Source organism: Coffea arabica, chromosome 4e (assembly GCF_036785885.1).
Source record: "Coffea arabica cultivar ET-39 chromosome 4e, Coffea Arabica ET-39 HiFi, whole genome shotgun sequence".
Lineage (NCBI taxonomy): Eukaryota > Viridiplantae > Streptophyta > Magnoliopsida > Gentianales > Rubiaceae > Coffea > Coffea arabica.
Window position 1 is genome coordinate 34,633,054 of NC_092317.1, and position 16,235 is coordinate 34,649,288.

General features: G+C 37.3%; 2 long non-coding RNA genes across 2 annotated transcripts; both read right to left on the reverse strand.

Annotated features, from left to right (window-relative positions):
- Window positions 1-1,512: 1,512 nt before the first annotated feature.
- LOC140005769 (uncharacterized) lies at window positions 1,513-4,059 on the reverse strand. Its single transcript, XR_011813336.1, has 2 exons — window positions 3,872-4,059; window positions 1,513-1,714 (listed from the first exon to the last, which is right to left on the reverse strand). It is a non-coding gene; the product is annotated as an uncharacterized lncRNA (long non-coding RNA).
- A 1,574-nt stretch (window positions 4,060-5,633) lies between these two features.
- LOC140005770 (uncharacterized) lies at window positions 5,634-8,180 on the reverse strand. The gene is made up of 2 exons (XR_011813337.1): window positions 7,993-8,180; window positions 5,634-5,835 (listed from the first exon to the last, which is right to left on the reverse strand). It is a non-coding gene; the product is annotated as an uncharacterized lncRNA (long non-coding RNA).
- Between the last annotated feature and the right edge of the window lie 8,055 nt (window positions 8,181-16,235).

The following is a 16,235-nucleotide window of genomic DNA, read 5'->3' on the forward strand; positions in this document are numbered from 1 at the left end:
CTTTTGCACACTGAAGATACAAAAGATCTAGAGAGATTTTAGTGAGAAAATACTCCAAAAAGAAGATTTGTAGTCTTAGTGGTGTGAGGTTCTTTGTAAGCTTTTCATTTGTGAGTGAATTCTTCATGAGTGTAGCTCTGTGAGGGTTGTCCTGAGGGATTGTAAAACGTCCTGGCTTGACCGAGTGGAGTTCGGGGCAAGGAGGAGGTGAACCTTCCTTTGTACACAAGAGTGATTGTAATTCATCAACTTGAAGTAGCTTGTTTGAATTAATCTACAAGTTCAAGAGGAGCTGTGTAGTAAATTGGTTTGCAATCCTTTCCTTTTATTTATTGTTACGCTTTTGATCTTTAAATTGTTTATCTCTTCTACTCCCAAGCAGTTTTGCTTTCTTGTTCATTGTCTCATTGGTTGTCTTCGGGCCTTACAATTGGCATCAGAGCTTGGTCTCCTAGAGATTAAGCTTAACCGCTTAGAGTAAAGATCATGGCAACCATAAATGTTTCTTTTTTAGAAGGGCAATCTATTGATAGACCACCTATGTTTAATGGTTCTCATTTTAGCATGTGGAAACAAAGAATGATGATTTTCTTACAATCCGTTTATATTGAATTATGGTATGTGGTAGAAGATGGTCCTTATGAAGTTAGAATAGTTGACTCTACCACTAATTTGAGTAGATTAAAGACTAGACAAGAATTGAATGAAAAAGACAAGAGATACCTTTCTTTGAATGCCAAGGCCATGTATATATTGTACAATGCATTAGATGTAAATGAATCTAGTAGGATTAAAGGTTGTAAATCAGCTAAAGATATTTGGGATAAATTGTGTGAATTTCATGAAGGTAACCAAGATATTAAAGAACAAAAGAAATCTTTGCTTGCTTCTCAATATGAATTTTTCAAAATGCATCCTCTTGAAAATGTTGATAAGATGTGTACTAGATTTTGTGACATTATTCAAGATCTTAAATTGCTTGGAAAAGAATATTCTTTGGGTGAGAAAAATAGAAAGATTTTGAATGCCTTGCCAAAAGAATGGGAAAACAAAATAAATGCTATAGAAGAGGCAAAGGATTTAAATTCTATGTCCATTGAATCTCTTGTGAATTCCCTAATCTCTTATGAATTAAAGCTGAAATTTAAAGTGCAAGAGGAAGAAAATGCAAGAATGTATAAGAGTGGCATAGCTTTTAAAGTATCTCAATTGGGGGATAACCCATTCTTCATGGGTAATGAAAACATGGAAGTGGACAATGATATAACTCCTCACATCAAATGTTTCAAGAAGATCTTCAACAAGAGAAGTTCAAGAGGAGATTGCAAAATTACATGGGATGAATGCAATTCAAAAAGAGAAAAAGAAGAGTTGGCCCAAATGGCACTATCTGTGACGACCCCACCTTTCCCTAAGGCGTACCAAAGGGTTCGGCAGACCGCCTGCCCAGCTCTCGCCAGGACTCACTCACTATCTCAATCGAGTCACGTACACACATCCATGAACCATAAATAACATTCCCAATTCAAGCTTATAATTTACATTAATAGAAATCGAAGTACAAAGTCTCAATACACCAAACTAGTTCAGAACGTATACAATCCAAGTACAACATGTTTCATTCGAGGAATAGCGCGAGTACAAGACCAAAAAGTCAAAAGTCAAACAAAAGGCTACGCTAGTCTTTTACAAGTCTCACGCATCACTCGTACCCCTGAAAGGAAAACAAATGGAGTGGAATGAGCTAAGAGCCCAGTGAGGTTCCAAATAGCAAATTGACCATTATTTATAAGTACGAGTTTTCGATATAGCAAAGTAACGAGCATAAAGTGTTCATAAAGTGTTCATAAATGTGAACAGTAGCACGTCAAGTAGCAATCTTAAAATGAGCGCATGTAGAAAATTTTTCAAAAGAAACAATAAACCAATAAACAATAATCATTCCAAAGTATAAGGATACGGATGACTCTCAGGAGTCAAATTCCCATTGCATTACCAGAAGCTTGATCCCGTAGTAGTTGACACTCCGTCAACTTTCAAGTAAGTAACCAATCCAGTAGAACACCACTTAAACGACTCTCCGTCCACCGTTCAACCCCCAGCTGGGCCCAAAATCCTCAAGAACACGGGTGGTAATACTCGAGTATACCGATTAGTCGAGGAGATATCACTCCACTCGACGATACAAGAGACCCAGGGTTCGTTACCCAATCGACCAAGCCCTTGCCGGCTCGACTAGAGTAACTCGCCACAGGGTTTCTGGAATTCCAGGAAGTGCGCGCATCATAAACAAGTATATCAAGTCAATTGCAACAATAAACAAGTATATCACGTAAGGGCAAGTGCGATAAAGTACACTCTTGCCCTTACAATTCACGTATATAACATGTAATCAGATTGGTCACGTATCAAGTTCAAGTATCAAGTTCAATTCGGTATTTGAAAGCACTCACCCAAAAGATATAGTGCTACTGGTCACTTTCAGGTTATACTCCGAGTTCGGAGTCCAAATCTGCGATAAAACTCAATTTGAGAACTTTGAAACATGACTAGAGTTCGAAACTTAGACGTTTCGTTCAATAAGAATCAAGAAATTGAAATTCACTTGGAGAATACTCGTGAGATACTCGCTCACTTTTTAAATGATAAAACTTTGTAACATTTATACTTGAAATGGTCATGCGAGTCAAAAGTACAAGGGAAAACGTACTTTGAGCAATCATTATTTCATTTCTCAAGGGTACAAGTTCGGCCAAGTCCTTACTTATATACCTCGAACAAGAAGACTCAAGTACCCTAGATGGTTCAAGTACTATTCATATCAACTCGACCCAAGTCGCAAGTGTATTTATATAGTCCTCGAGCGTAAATTTGGGCAGCATGCCCTTTGTGTTTACCTAATTTTCCAGCCATTTAGGCTTCATTATTTTTCTTCAACAACAGCCCAACAACATACATATCAGCAATTTATGTCAAGAGCCGTTCCATAGGCTCACAATATCATAACAACAAGAACCGCATCAAGTACAAGTGCAGAAATTCAATGTGGCACAAGACAGATTTGACGTATACAAGCGGAAATAACTTATCCAAGGCTACACTTATCGGATTAATACGAAACCTGTGCCATTTCGAAGCTAAGACACAAAGCTACAACATTTATGAAGGTCACTTAGTCCATTTCCTAATGTAACTTAGTAAAAATCTCAGACTACTAAACCAGAAACCAATTCATCGGCTGTTTAAACGCATTATGCTGTAGCGGACCTAACTCAGTGTACACAAGTCCGAATCAGGTTTTCTTTGAGGCATTTTAAAGCTACTTCAGAACACTACAACTTTTATGTTTTGGCCCAGAGCTAAATCAGAATGGATCCTGATCAAAAATCGTGATAAACTGGACTGAACTGAAGAAACGGACTGCTGGGAAATTCTTAAAACAGCAAGGGTATTTTGGACTTTTCACGACCTCCGTTGCTCCGATTGAGCTGAAATTTTACAGGCACCTATAAAATGCCATTCTATACAACTTTCCTTCTTTGACAAAAGGCCAATTCGGCCTCTAACATATAGGTACAATTTCGGACAGAATGCTTGGGAAATTTTCCAGAAATCTGGAATTTTTAGCTCTAAGTGTAATTTCCTCAAATTTCTGGTTCTAATCACCACTAAACAACCTTATATAACCTTAATTGCAACATTTACACATCATACATCACATTGAGCAGAAAATCAGAACCCCTAGTTCATCAAATAAATTGGGGAAAACCTCTAAATCATGCTAATCATCCATGATTCCACCACTATAATCAAACTACTAACTTAATTTAACAAAATCAAAAGCAAAACTTAGAGAGATGAGTTCTCTTACCTTGGTTAGAAGTCTCTAAAAGCAGCCCCAAGCTTTCCTTTTCCAAACTTTCACCACCAAACACTAACTAACCACTCAAAGACAAGATTAATCGGTTTCTTTTGTTTGATTTCTCACTTTGTTGGTGGATTGAAGAAGAAATGGAGAAGAGTTTTGTTTTTCCTCTCTTGTTCTTACTCTCTCTCTCTCTCGGCTCTTAGCAGCAGAAAATGAAGAGAAATGAAGCTGATTTTTGTCTTATAAGGAGTAAGAAGGTTAGAGTTAATTAAGACCACAATTTGGCTAACACTTGGACAATTCTTAGCCACTAATTTTTCTCTTTCTTCCCCTTGCTTATAAGCCACAAATTTCGGTCCCCTTAGCTGTAATATAAGAAGATATTTTGGCTCAAATATCAATAAGCTTGTGGTGCAAGAAAGTGGTGGTCCAGTGGTGCGTTCAAACGGTAGTGCGCGGGACCCGCCGGTTCGCGCCGTTTTTCTTAAAAACTCACGTACTAGGGTTTTTACTTCCCATTCACTAACCTTATTTTACTGCTACTACTCACATATTATTTTTCACTTAAAAGTCACTTTTAATCTCCAAATTTAATCCTTACTCTGTACCGAAAATTCATCCGGCGAAAAATCGCGAAAACCCTAATTTTACTCCAAACTTGAAACCAAAGCGTAAAACCTTATTTTCTAGGTTTATTTACACTTATCATGGGATAATTGGATAGTAGGGCTTTAATAAATGATAATCTTCAAATAAAAAGAAATTTTTAAGAAAACGTGAGGAATTTTCCAATTCCAGTAATTAAAATTAGGGTTTCAATTAAAATATGAGAGATTTAGGAAAACCGGTTAGTCACAAGTAAACTAGGGTTTTTGGCTACAATATTAGGGTTTCTAGTCTTTTAAACCAAAATAAGGTTTTAAATCAACCCAAAGAAATACACTTTAATATTTTCTTCACAAACAACCTCCTAATATTCGGGATGTTACAATCTCCCCTCCTTAAAAGAATTTCGTCCTCGAAATTCATACATGCACTTCGAATAACATAGGGTATTTTCCTTATATATTCGTTTCCGACTCTCAGGTCTCACTATAGCCAAAACTGAGTTAAATAGTAGGATCCAAGTGTGCCATCTCACAGATTCACTGGAACTCAAGTGATAGCCTGTCAGGCAGATCAACAGATCAGGGTAAGTAACTAAACACAAGTAATAATCTAACCATATACCGGTTGGTTGAAAAATCGAATGAGACGGACGGGAGGGTAGAACATAATCGGGGCAATATCTTAAAATGACATCAAGGAAGCATAACCAAGGGAAGAAGAAAGAAATCGGTCTTTGGCGAGACTTTCTCGACATATACTACAACCTAATCATCCTCTATAGGAACCCTAGCCAAACTATTACTCGATTCGTCCATGAAAACACTCCTGGGTGTTCAGGTACAAGAATCCACAATAAGGTAATTCACAACTCGAGCCGGCCGGTCCCAAGAGTAAATTACCCATATTAGAGATTCCTACCCAGCATACATATCTAAGGTCCCCAACAATAGACAATTGTTCCACACTTAACAAGTCAATCCCCACAGTCCAAGAACCTTCTCCCGGCACGAGCTCGATAGGAGCTCTGATACCATCTGTGACGACCCCACCTTTCCCTAAGGCGTACCAAAGGGTTCGGCAGACCGCCTGCCCAGCTCTCGCCAGGACTCACTCACTATCTCAATCGAGTCACGTACACACATCCATGAACCATAAATAACATTCCCAATTCAAGCTTATAATTTACATTAATAGAAATCGAAGTACAAAGTCTCAATACACCAAACTAGTTCAGAACGTATACAATCCAAGTACAACATGTTTCATTCGAGGAATAGCGCGAGTACAAGACCAAAAAGTCAAAAGTCAAACAAAAGGCTACGCTAGTCTTTTACAAGTCTCACGCATCACTCGTACCCCTGAAAGGAAAACAAATGGAGTGGAATGAGCTAAGAGCCCAGTGAGGTTCCAAATAGCAAATTGACCATTATTTATAAGTACGAGTTTTCGATATAGCAAAGTAACGAGCATAAAGTGTTCATAAAGTGTTCATAAATGTGAACAGTAGCACGTCAAGTAGCAATCTTAAAATGAGCGCATGTAGAAAATTTTTCAAAAGAAACAATAAACCAATAAACAATAATCATTCCAAAGTATAAGGATACGGATGACTCTCAGGAGTCAAATTCCCATTGCATTACCAGAAGCTTGATCCCGTAGTAGTTGACACTCCGTCAACTTTCAAGTAAGTAACCAATCCAGTAGAACACCACTTAAACGACTCTCCGTCCACCGTTCAACCCCCAGCTGGGCCCAAAATCCTCAAGAACACGGGTGGTAATACTCGAGTATACCGATTAGTCGAGGAGATATCACTCCACTCGACGATACAAGAGACCCAGGGTTCGTTACCCAATCGACCAAGCCCTTGCCGGCTCGACTAGAGTAACTCGCCACAGGGTTTCTGGAATTCCAGGAAGTGCGCGCATCATAAACAAGTATATCAAGTCAATTGCAACAATAAACAAGTATATCACGTAAGGGCAAGTGCGATAAAGTACACTCTTGCCCTTACAATTCACGTATATAACATGTAATCAGATTGGTCACGTATCAAGTTCAAGTATCAAGTTCAATTCGGTATTTGAAAGCACTCACCCAAAAGATATAGTGCTACTGGTCACTTTCAGGTTATACTCCGAGTTCGGAGTCCAAATCTGCGATAAAACTCAATTTGAGAACTTTGAAACATGACTAGAGTTCGAAACTTAGACGTTTCGTTCAATAAGAATCAAGAAATTGAAATTCACTTGGAGAATACTCGTGAGATACTCGCTCACTTTTTAAATGATAAAACTTTGTAACATTTATACTTGAAATGGTCATGCGAGTCAAAAGTACAAGGGAAAACGTACTTTGAGCAATCATTATTTCATTTCTCAAGGGTACAAGTTCGGCCAAGTCCTTACTTATATACCTCGAACAAGAAGACTCAAGTACCCTAGATGGTTCAAGTACTATTCATATCAACTCGACCCAAGTCGCAAGTGTATTTATATAGTCCTCGAGCGTAAATTTGGGCAGCATGCCCTTTGTGTTTACCTAATTTTCCAGCCATTTAGGCTTCATTATTTTTCTTCAACAACAGCCCAACAACATACATATCAGCAATTTATGTCAAGAGCCGTTCCATAGGCTCACAATATCATAACAACAAGAACCGCATCAAGTACAAGTGCAGAAATTCAATGTGGCACAAGACAGATTTGACGTATACAAGCGGAAATAACTTATCCAAGGCTACACTTATCGGATTAATACGAAACCTGTGCCATTTCGAAGCTAAGACACAAAGCTACAACATTTATGAAGGTCACTTAGTCCATTTCCTAATGTAACTTAGTAAAAATCTCAGACTACTAAACCAGAAACCAATTCATCGGCTGTTTAAACGCATTATGCTGTAGCGGACCTAACTCAGTGTACACAAGTCCGAATCAGGTTTTCTTTGAGGCATTTTAAAGCTACTTCAGAACACTACAACTTTTATGTTTTGGCCCAGAGCTAAATCAGAATGGATCCTGATCAAAAATCGTGATAAACTGGACTGAACTGAAGAAACGGACTGCTGGGAAATTCTTAAAACAGCAAGGGTATTTTGGACTTTTCACGACCTCCGTTGCTCCGATTGAGCTGAAATTTTACAGGCACCTATAAAATGCCATTCTATACAACTTTCCTTCTTTGACAAAAGGCCAATTCGGCCTCTAACATATAGGTACAATTTCGGACAGAATGCTTGGGAAATTTTCCAGAAATCTGGAATTTTTAGCTCTAAGTGTAATTTCCTCAAATTTCTGGTTCTAATCACCACTAAACAACCTTATATAACCTTAATTGCAACATTTACACATCATACATCACATTGAGCAGAAAATCAGAACCCCTAGTTCATCAAATAAATTGGGGAAAACCTCTAAATCATGCTAATCATCCATGATTCCACCACTATAATCAAACTACTAACTTAATTTAACAAAATCAAAAGCAAAACTTAGAGAGATGAGTTCTCTTACCTTGGTTAGAAGTCTCTAAAAGCAGCCCCAAGCTTTCCTTTTCCAAACTTTCACCACCAAACACTAACTAACCACTCAAAGACAAGATTAATCGGTTTCTTTTGTTTGATTTCTCACTTTGTTGGTGGATTGAAGAAGAAATGGAGAAGAGTTTTGTTTTTCCTCTCTTGTTCTTACTCTCTCTCTCTCTCGGCTCTTAGCAGCAGAAAATGAAGAGAAATGAAGCTGATTTTTGTCTTATAAGGAGTAAGAAGGTTAGAGTTAATTAAGACCACAATTTGGCTAACACTTGGACAATTCTTAGCCACTAATTTTTCTCTTTCTTCCCCTTGCTTATAAGCCACAAATTTCGGTCCCCTTAGCTGTAATATAAGAAGATATTTTGGCTCAAATATCAATAAGCTTGTGGTGCAAGAAAGTGGTGGTCCAGTGGTGCGTTCAAACGGTAGTGCGCGGGACCCGCCGGTTCGCGCCGTTTTTCTTAAAAACTCACGTACTAGGGTTTTTACTTCCCATTCACTAACCTTATTTTACTGCTACTACTCACATATTATTTTTCACTTAAAAGTCACTTTTAATCTCCAAATTTAATCCTTACTCTGTACCGAAAATTCATCCGGCGAAAAATCGCGAAAACCCTAATTTTACTCCAAACTTGAAACCAAAGCGTAAAACCTTATTTTCTAGGTTTATTTACACTTATCATGGGATAATTGGATAGTAGGGCTTTAATAAATGATAATCTTCAAATAAAAAGAAATTTTTAAGAAAACGTGAGGAATTTTCCAATTCCAGTAATTAAAATTAGGGTTTCAATTAAAATATGAGAGATTTAGGAAAACCGGTTAGTCACAAGTAAACTAGGGTTTTTGGCTACAATATTAGGGTTTCTAGTCTTTTAAACCAAAATAAGGTTTTAAATCAACCCAAAGAAATACACTTTAATATTTTCTTCACAAACAACCTCCTAATATTCGGGATGTTACACTAATGGCCATTGGAGATGATGAGGTAACATCTTATAACTCTCAAGTTGAAAGTGATGAAGAAACTGATGATGATATTGAATCTTTCATTATAAAATTGCATGATAGTTTGAAACAGTCCTATGCTAGAAACAAGGGGTTAAAACAGAAAATTGGTTTTTTGCTTCGAGATAATGCAAATCTTTTTCAACAAAATAAAAAGTTGAAAGCTGAAAATGATTACTTCAAAAAGAGTGAGACTGCTTTACATTTTGAACTTGATAGAAAAAAAAAACTTTGTGATTTGTTCAAAAAGGAACAAGGTGATTTGAAAAGAAGAATGGATGGTCTAAATGAGTTGCTTAAACACAAGAAACAAGTCTGTTTTCAAAAGAATAGGTTGAATTCTAATTCCAACGAATTTGCTATCCATAGGAGAAGACAAGTAAGATTTATTAAACCTGTTCATGTAGATAACTCTTTGGTTATGTGTAATTTTTGTTGTCAAAAAGGTCACATGAAAAGTGATTGTTATGTGAGAAAGAATATGAGAAGAGGCATGAAATGCATTTGGATAGTTAGACATGATGCTAACTTTAACAAATAGGAGATTTTGTTAATCATTGCAGTGATTCTTGTTCACAATATTTTTTTTGATATTTCCGATACTTTGATCTGTGTTTTCGCTGATATTTTTGAATACTACTGAATTTGTATGGTGTCAAAAAGGGAGAGAAAAGAACTATTATGATCTAACGATGATTTGCTTATCTCTCTGTGATATGTTGGTATGTTGGTATTGCTGAATTCTGGTATCATGGTTGTTGGATTATGGTTGTTGGGTATTACTCTCATCTTATGATGACAAAAAGGGGGAGAAATGGATGCTATGTGTTAGGGGGAGTTATTCTGAAATTATAAGTTTGGTTGCAATGAGTGAGGGGGAGTCTATGCTCATATGCTCAATCTTTTTCCTTCCTTCCATCCATTGTTTTGTCATCATCAAAAAGGGGGAGAATGTTGATCTTGATCCCTATCTTTTGATATTTACAAAACAAATGGATGATACTAATATTTCTTCAAGATATACTTTCAGTTTTGAAGTTGTTTGATTCCATGAACAAGTGCAATTGAAAGGGGACTAAGTATGCTGAAGCTGTCGGACGCTCAAATAGTCAGGATCGGACGTCCGAAAGGATGAAGAACATCAAGAAGGAAACTCTGTTGGACGCTCGTAAGGAAGCATCGGACGTCCTGAAGGATCGGACGCATGCTTCGGACGCACATCAATCTCATCGGACGTCCTAAAAATTCCACGAAGATTTGATAACTCTCTGGACGACGTTCGGACACAGAAGCTCGGACGATAAAATCCCATCGGACGTCCGAACGACAACTTGGCTGATTTTCGGACGATGGGATCGGACGGTGATTAATCTGTCGGACGTCCGACGTCCCCAACGGCTAGTTGACTGTTCAGCTACTTTCTATCCGTTAGATGCTTTAATGAGGCACTTTCTTGGTCCTATATAAATAGTGGTTGGTCAGATACTTCAGATAACTTTTACACACTGAAGATACAAAAGATCTAGAGAGATTTTATTGAGAAAATACTCCAAAAAGAAGATTTGTAGTCTTAGTGGTGTGAGGTTCTTTGTAAGCTTTTCATTTGTGAGTGAATTCTTCATGAGTGTAGCTCTGTGAGGGTTGTCCTGAGGGATTGTAAAACGTCCTGGCTTGACCGAGTGGAGTTCGGGGCAAGGAGGAGGTGAACTTTCCTTTGTACACAAGAGTGATTGTAATTCATCAACTTGAAGTAGCTTGTTTGAATTAATCTACAAGTTCAAGAGGAGCTGTGTAGTAAATTGGTTTGCAATCCTTTCCTTTTATTTATTGTTACGCTTTTGATCTTTAAATTGTTTATCTCTTCTACTCCCAAGCAGTTTTGGTTTCTTGTTCATTGTCTCATTGGTTGTCTTCGGGCCTTACAAAGTGTTTAGTCAAGTCGGGTCAATTGAGTGTACATAAAAGCACACTCGCCTAAATAGGTCCAAGTCACAAATAAGTTCAAGCATTTCAAGTATCTCAGGACCAAACAGTTGAAAATCGGATGGTTACGAAAACTTGATCAAATAAGAAAACTAGAAGAAAGCCGCAGAAATCAGAAACTTTATCAGCAAGTCCGGCCACAAATCCGATCAGATATTGGTAGGATTAAGGGCCAGATTGACAAGAAAGAAAAAAGTTAAAAATTTTGAAAACTCACTGCCTCAAATCTAGCCGGAAATCTGATCAGAAAGTAGCCGGATTCTGGCAACTTTTCAATTGTAACAAAACGGCTAATACATGTTTTAACAAAATATTACAAGTTTAGTCGAGTTAGGTTAAGTGCAAGAAAGTACACACTTGCCTATGAGACGAGAAAACAAGTACTTAGCATTGTCTAACAACGATGAGCGAGTAACACGTAAGCCGGTGGAATAACCACTCGAGGGACCAACAAGTCAAGTGTAAAACCAACAAGTCAAGTACAAGACCAACAAGTCAAGTATAAGCAAAGCACTTCATTTTATATTACTATCACGAAGTAAACTACAAAGGATCGAGTATGATAAAGTACATTCTCGTCCTAAAGGTTATCAATTCAAGAACAATTACTTTAACCAAGTAAGCATGTTATTCAAGCAAGGAGACATTCCACGTAAATATTTTCATATACTTGGAACACTCACCTGTCAAGCAATGTAGAGTTCAAACGTCAAGTTCCTTGGTTACGTTCACCACCGTTTCCCAATCCTAGGGCAACGAGTGAAATCATTAACAAACTAGGTTCAATTCTAACCCAAAAGTGAGCTCATTAGGTGACCAAGTGAGTGGTTAAATCTACTCAATCCACCATGCAAGTTAGGCCCAAAATGCAGTAAATTTCATGAGAAAAAAAGTTTGACAAGTGCAAGAAAGTTGGGCAAAAGAAAAGTTTCATCCAAGCTCAAGTTGTTCTTCGCGGGTAAAACAGTTGCGCCGCTGCAGTCTTGGGAAAACAGCTATATCTCACTGTAGGAAGGTCAGAATCAGGTGTCGTCAGTGGCGTTGGAAACTAGACTCAAAGGGCTTTCCAACGGTACCAAATACATACTCTAGTTCGTCTCCTATCAGTACCAATAGCTCGGATAAAATGGCTGATTTTTCATTTCTGATAAGCTTCAATGCCTTAACAAAGTTACACTAATTCTTGTTGCTAACTTCATTTGTTTTGGTTCAAACTCATCCAATTCAATCTTCTAGGGTTCATAAAAAGGGAAGTAAGTTAACTAGTACCATTGGAACTCAAAATGCAATACACAACATAATTAAGAGGATCAAAACAGTCTAGCCAACCAAAGGAGCCAAATCAGTCCACTATTGGCTCATAACAACTACTTTTCTTGCTTTATTTCCATTTCAACTCACACACAAGCTTAACCAATGTCTATCCAAGTTTATTAGGCTTGATTAAGGTGCAAATGAACCACAAAATCAAGGAGAAACATCTCTTTCCAAAACCGGTCAGCCAAGAAGAAAGAAAACAGTCCACAAGTTCACTTATTTAACCAACCTTCATCCTTTCATGGTTTTTACTTAAACAACATGTCAAGTGTTAAATCTAACTCAAAAAGGTCTAAAATATGTTAATACTTCAAAAATCATCATGAACAAAGTTCAAACATTTCATCAAACACATGGTAGGCAAACTAACTAACCCTACTACCACTTGTTTAGTTCAAGAAGATTAACCACAAATCTCATCCAAATAACTTGTAGTTTGCCATTAAAACTTAAAGTACATGATATAACACCATAAAACCAAGATTTAATGATTATTTATCTCTCTTGTAAGAAGCTTGAGTTACCTTAAACAACCACCTAACCAAAAGCTTCAAGCTTGGTAATCACACACTAGGGTTGGAAGTAGTTCACTCACCAACTCAAGTCCTTCACTTTTGATTTTTCTCTCAAGATCAAACTAGGTTTAGAAAGCATAAAAATGGAGTTTTCTTCCTTTCCTTGGAAGCTTCAAGGTGGCTGAAAATATGGTGGAGGAAATGAAGCAAAGTTGGTTTAAAATTTCTCTAATCCTTTGGTCAAACAAGATACATGGCTAGGGTTTGGCCACTTGGCCCAATTCTTCCTTAGTCTTTGACTAATGATGTTTCAACCCTTCCAAATGTCCCAACATCTATTTAACATCTCTAAACTCTCATATAAATTCCCAACTACAAATAGAAGACACTTGTTAAAAATGTAAGTGGTGAAATAATTAAAACCAACTCAAGAAAATGTTTCCATTCAAGTAAAAGAAAATGAAATGCAATGCAAGGGAATTGTTATAATACATGTAGAATGCAATGCAAGGGCATATTATAAGTGGTTTAAATCTTAGGGCAAGACATGTAGTTTAGGAGAATTGTGTTTTAAAGTGAGGGTTCTCACACTCTCTCCCCTTTAAAAGAATTTCGTCATCGAAATTCTCACCTTGATCGCTGAATAGCTTAGGATATTTTGCACAAATGTCCTCTTGAACTCTCTTGAGTCTTGTGGTCATATACTATAGTAAAAGACTAGCAATACAAAGCCAAAATATAGGAAGAAATTGAGGTTCCAAAACTTTATTTAGAACATGCATCAATTTACAAGTTTTATACCCGTATAACTTATCAAAATATAATATATGCTTGTTCCAATCGAGGAGTAATCCTCATGTACTTACAAATCAACGTTGCCAAAAGTCATTAGAGCACAAGAGTATCACTTATAGTCAAACGTTTGGAGAAATTAAAAAAGACGTTCAAAATACAAAGTTGGAAATTGTCCGACCTAAAATGATTTGAAGAAACTCATTTTGTGACGACCCCACCTCCCCCTAGGGCATACCCCAAGGTTTAGCGGACCGCCTGCCCAACTCTCGCTAGGACTTACTCATACGTAACTCGAGAAAGATACCACGTCCATAGAGAAGAAATGAAACAACAATCTCAAACTTAACATGTACATTGATGTTCAAATCCAGCTACAAGGTTTATACACGCCCAAAACGTTAAAGTATTTACAACTCAAGTAAAATCAACCCTAGTTGGATGTTAGCGCGAGTACAATTGCAAAATTCAAAAACTAGACTACGTTAGTCTGTACAAGTCTCATGCCTCGCTCGTACCCCCTGTAAGGAAAACAAATGGCGTGGAATGAGCTAAAAGCCCAGTGAGGTTCTAAATAGCAAGTTGACCATTATTTAAAAGTACAAGTATCAACGTAGAAAAATAGCGAGCATAACAAGTTCATAAAAGTGAACAATAATACTTCAAGTAGCAAATCTCAAAATGAACGAGTGTAAAGTGTTTTGTTTTTCAAAAGAAACAATAATCCAATAAGCAACAATCATTTCAAAGTATAAGGATACGGATGGCTCTCAAGAGCCAAGTTCCCGTTGCTTCACCAGAGCTTGATCAAGTATTAGTTGACACTCCGTCAACTTTCAAGTAAAGTAACCAATCCAGTAGTACTTCGCTTAACTCCAATCCGTCCACCATTCAACCTCTTTACCGGCCTCGGACACCAACTAAACACTGATGATAATACACGAGTATACCGATTAGTCGAGGAGATAACACTCCACTCGACAACACTAGATACCCATGGTTCGTTATCTAATCGACCAAGCCCTTGCCAACTCGACTCGATTAACTAGCCAGTGGGGTTTGGGTCCCCAAAAAGTCGATGAGATATCATCTCCAATCGACTGAATTAAAATAAAAGTACGGAGACGGGAATGAGAGGCACCTCCCATTCACATTGAGTGTGGTACATGCTGCCGCTTAGCACTTACAAGTTAAGTACAAGTATATCAAGTCAATTGCAACAATAAACAAGTATATATCATATTAGGGCAAGTGCGATAAAGTACACTCTTGCCCGATCCAACAAATTACATATCATTAAATCACATGGGTCAAGTATTGAAAACAAGTGTCCAGTTCAACCAGGTATTTGGAATCACTCACCAAAGATGTAGTGACTTTACGGATCACGTTCAGGTATTACTCATTGTTTGGAGTCCAAGTCTGCGATAAAACATTGTTTAAGAGATTTAAAATTCAACGAAGGTTCGAAACTTAAACATTTCATTTAACAAGAATCACATAATTGAAACTGGTTTGGAGAATATTTGTAAACTCATGCTCGCTCTTAAAACGGTGAAACTTGGTAGCAATTATACTTGGAAATACCATTTGAGTCGAAGAAACGAAAAAACGTATTTCTATTAGTCGTAAATTTTATTTTAAGGGTACAAGTTTTGGTCGGATTCTAACTTATAAGCCTCTATTGAAGACGACTTGAATACCTTAGATGATTCAAGTTAGTTTCATCTTCAACCCATACTCAAGTCGCGAGTACATCTACCTAACTCTCGAGTGCAAATTTGGGCAGCACGCCCTTTGCATTTACCTATTTTTCAGCCATTTATGGCTTCATTATTTTCCTCAATCAGTCCCCAAAATCACACACAAAAAATCTCATTACAATAGCCGTTCAATAGGCTCAAAATCATCCAAGTACAACACAAGTATAATAATCCAATCGGAATCAAGTTTTGAAGGCAAAAGACTAAATGGTAGATTCGACATCTTATAACATTTTGGTCACAACTAGAGTTACACTTATTGGATTGGTGTGAACTTTATACTGTTTCGAAGCTAAGACAAAGGGTTACAACGTTCATAAAGACAACTCAACCCAGTTCACAATTGATCTAGGTTGAAATTACAGATTATAGAACCAGAATGTCCTTGTCAGTATGGTTGTCAGTACTGAATTCAAATGACAATAACTCAGGTTACACGATTCCGTTTGAGGTGTTTTCAGATGTGTTAGAAAGCTGAAACATAGGGCTCAAATTTTCATGTTTTGGACAAAGGTTGATTTGATACAGATCAAGGTGAAAAATGAAGCCAGAATGATGAAATGTCAAAACTGTCCGCAAAATTATACCTATGGCAGTCAAGGGTATTTTTATCATTTCACATGATACAGTGCTCAAATTGAGCTGAAATTTTATAGGTAGCTATAAAACATCATTTTCTACAACTTTCATTTTTTAACCTAAGCCCAATTCGGCCTCCATCATACACGAATAGAACTGGTCAGAACAGAGCATTTGAAATCCTTAAATCTGGAATTTAATGCATTCAAGGTATAAACTTCACATTTCTAGCTTGAACCACTACTTCAACTTCCTCTACAAGA